This window comes from Anomaloglossus baeobatrachus, unplaced genomic scaffold, assembly GCF_048569485.1.
Source record: "Anomaloglossus baeobatrachus isolate aAnoBae1 unplaced genomic scaffold, aAnoBae1.hap1 Scaffold_423, whole genome shotgun sequence".
Lineage (NCBI taxonomy): Eukaryota > Metazoa > Chordata > Amphibia > Anura > Aromobatidae > Anomaloglossus > Anomaloglossus baeobatrachus.
The window spans coordinates 43992-47460 of record NW_027443565.1 but is presented as its reverse complement, the minus strand read 5'-3'; the positions used below and the strand labels follow the sequence as shown (position 1 = coordinate 47460).

At 47.2% G+C, this 3469-nt stretch overlaps 1 pseudogene; it reads left to right on the top strand.

The window, feature by feature from the left end:
* Positions 1-2163: 2163 nt before the first annotated feature.
* On the top strand, positions 2164-2369 carry LOC142279075 (U2 spliceosomal RNA; annotated as a pseudogene).
* The last annotated feature ends 1100 nt before the right edge of the window (positions 2370-3469 follow it).

The following is a 3469-nucleotide window of genomic DNA, read 5'->3' as shown; positions in this document are numbered from 1 at the left end:
ACACAACACCCAACACACAAACACCGCGGCACACACAAATATACGCACATACCGCACAACACACACATTGCACAAAACATACCTCCCCCCAAAACACACACACACACCCACACAAACCGCGCAACACACATACACAACGATACAGACACACAGCGCTCCACAAATAACGACACACAACGCAACACACAAACAACACCGCTCTCACCCCCCGCTACACCCAGACAACACCCAGAACATGTACAGCCCCTACACAAACACTTGGTAACTACACACAACAACATCTATATATATATATAACAAAAATCATACATTAACTACACAATACGTAAATTCTAGACTACCCGATGCGTAGAATCGGGCCACCTTCTAGTAACATCATAAAGGTATAGCAGTACCGTTTCAAAGTTTCGGTGTCCCAAGCAGCATTCCATCAGCCTCTGGAAGGTTCCTGGCAAATTGCACAGCTCGAAGGGCATGCTTTTGAACTCGCAGAGACCCATCGGGGTGGCAAAGGCGGTCTTCTCCCGGTCTGCCTCAGCAACGGACACTTGCCAATAGCGACTAGTGAGATCAAGGGTAGAAAAATAATTTGCAGTTCTCAATGCAGCTAGCTATTCCTCAATACAGGGGAGTGGTGCTGTCCTTCTTCTTTAACAGGACCAACGGAGCTGCCCAGAGGCTACAACTGTCACGGATAACCCCAGCCTCCTTCATGTTGCTCAACATGTCCTTGGTACACTGGTAATGTGCAGGTAGTTTTGGCTTATATCTCTCTTTGATGGGTGGGTGTGCACTTGTGGGGATGTAGTGTTTGACCCCTTTTATTCTTCAAAAGTCTAGCGGATGTTTGCTGAAGACTTGCTCGTATTCTTGCACTAGCCTGTAGACCCCCTTCTTGTGATGTGAAGGTGTGGAGTCAGTGCCTACGTGTAATTCCTTACACCACTCCTCTGGCTGACTTGGTGAGCTGTCACTGAATGGGTGGGCTGAAGCAATGGTGGATGCTGCTGTTTGGATAGCATGTGTATCTACTGAGAACAGCTTATCAATGGTGGCAAATCGGAGCAGCTTAATCTCTTGCTCTCCGCAGTTCAACACTCTCATGGGCACTCTTCCCTTCCATATTAATGAATAAAACTATGATGTAAATAGCATATAGATACCCCACAAATGCAGATAAAAGTAGGTTATGGGAAAAGGGGGAAGAGAGAAACAGGAAAATAGTGGAATAAAGTATACCTTCCAGGTGGGAGAGGAAATGGCAGCACAGCCAGTGGAGGTGAAGCAAGGGGAGCCTGCAACTAAAGAGTTGAGAGCGTTATCACATGGTGACTGAGCCTGATTGTAACAGGAGCATAGAGGTGCCGATCCTGTCTTACCTGTGTTGGTGTAGAAGTGGGTGTCCTGTGGTGGAGTCAGCTATGTGCAGTGGTGGCCGTGGGTTCTTTTATGTGCGACCGTAGTAATAGCTGCGCCCACTTCCTGTATGGGAGTGGAATGCAGTGAGGGTAATGGAACGCACGCCTGCGCATTTGTGTTTAACGTCGCGCATGTGCAGAACGGAGAAAAGGCTGCGCTCACTTCCTAATGAAAGGGAGTGAGACGCATCTGGGAAGGGAAGGGAAAAGATTAGGGTTTGGGGATGATGAAAGGGCTTTCTACGGGCAAGGATGGCAAAGGGTGGCAGTGACGGAAAGTCAGGCAGCCTGTCCTGTCCTGTCCTGTCCGTCCGTCTTTTTGTATCATGAATTGGAAAGACTGCAAGGGGGAGGGGAGGTGCTTGTGTCCAAAAGGAGGAGTTATTCAGATTCATTGCAGTGGGCGGCGGCTGCAAAAAGCACCATTCTTCTTGTTTTTGCTCTGCAAAACAGCCTTTTCAAGGGTTGGCTTGAGTGACAAAATGTCTTCTGTAGGCGTGGGTTTGTCTCCCTCTCCCTAAGATGTGTCCGGTATAGGCCAGGGTGCCACTCAAGGCCGTAACCAATTCGGGTTATAGCTTCTCGGCCTTTTGGCTAAGATCAAGTGTAGTTTCGGAGGACGCTACCTTGGTCGGTACTGGAAGGTGCCTGGGATTGCACGTCTGCCGGCCTTGAGGAAGTGTGTGCGCCTTCTGGTGACACATAGCCCTCTTGTGCCTGGACGGTTCCCAGGCAACGGGAGGCGATCACCTTTGTTATTTTGAAGTCCTACTGATAAACAGAAAAAAAAAAAATTAAATCTGTTCTTATCAGTTTAATATCTGATACGTCCCCTCTCTGGGGACCATATATTAAATGGATTTTTAGAACAAGGAGATGGAAAAAATCTTGCTCTGTCCACTCCACGCATTGACCTGGTATTGCAGTACCTCCAGGACCGGTGCACCCCTTCTTAACCCAGTTTCCAAAAGCAGAACTCAATTCACCTGATTCAAATGAGCCCCATTAGTGAATTGAAAGAAAGCAAAAACTTTATATGCACCTCAATTTGGCCAATTCACTTTTCACACTTTCACCCTTTTTTTTATCTTTCACACCTTTTACTTGCTTTATTGATGCAAAAAGCTGTGCCAAATAGCAAACTCATCTCCACTCAACTTGACCAACTCTGCTATGTCCCGTGCAGTATCTTATTCTCAGTCTTATCTAGATCATTTGCAATTGAATAGAATAGATCCCTTTTGGCTGCTTATGACTGTGTAAAATATGTAGTTTTACTGGGCTGGGATGAGAGAATCCATTGAAGCATGGTGTAGGGATTGTGGTTCCTGTGTGCTAAGAAGAGAGGCTGGCACCAGCCAGAAAGCCCCATTGCAGCCAATAATCACTTAATAACTTTTTCAACTTGTCATCATATGGGAGGCCTTCCATTCCTTGTAGTAGTCTAGTTGCCCACCTTTGAACTGACTCTAACTTCTGAATGTCCTTATTAAAATGTGGAGCCCAAAACTGGTTCCCATATTCCAGATGTAGCCTTACAAGTGATTTATAGAGGTGTAACAATACGTTGGGATCACGGGATCTAATCTCCCTTTTTATACACCCTAAAATCTTGTCCCAAGCAGCATTCCATCAGCCTCTGGAAGGTTCCTGGCGCATTGCACAGCTCGAAGGGCATGCTTTTGAACTCGCAGAGACCCATAGGGGTGGCGAAGGCGGTCTTCTCCCGGTCTGCCTCAGCAACGGACACTTGCCAATAGTGACTAGTGAGATCAAGGGTAGAAAAATAATTTGCAGTTCTCAATGCAGCTAGCGATTCCTCAATACGGGGAGTGGTGCCGTCCTTCTTTTTTAACAGGATCAACAGAGCTGCCCAAAGGCTACAACTGTCACGGATAACCCCAGCCGCCTTCATGTTGCTCAACATGTCCTTGGTACACTGGCAATGTGAAGGTGGTATTGGCTTATAGCTCTCTTTGATGGGTGGGTGTGCACCTGTGGGGATGTGGTGGTGGACCCCTTTTATTCCCCCAAAATCTAGCGGGCTTCCC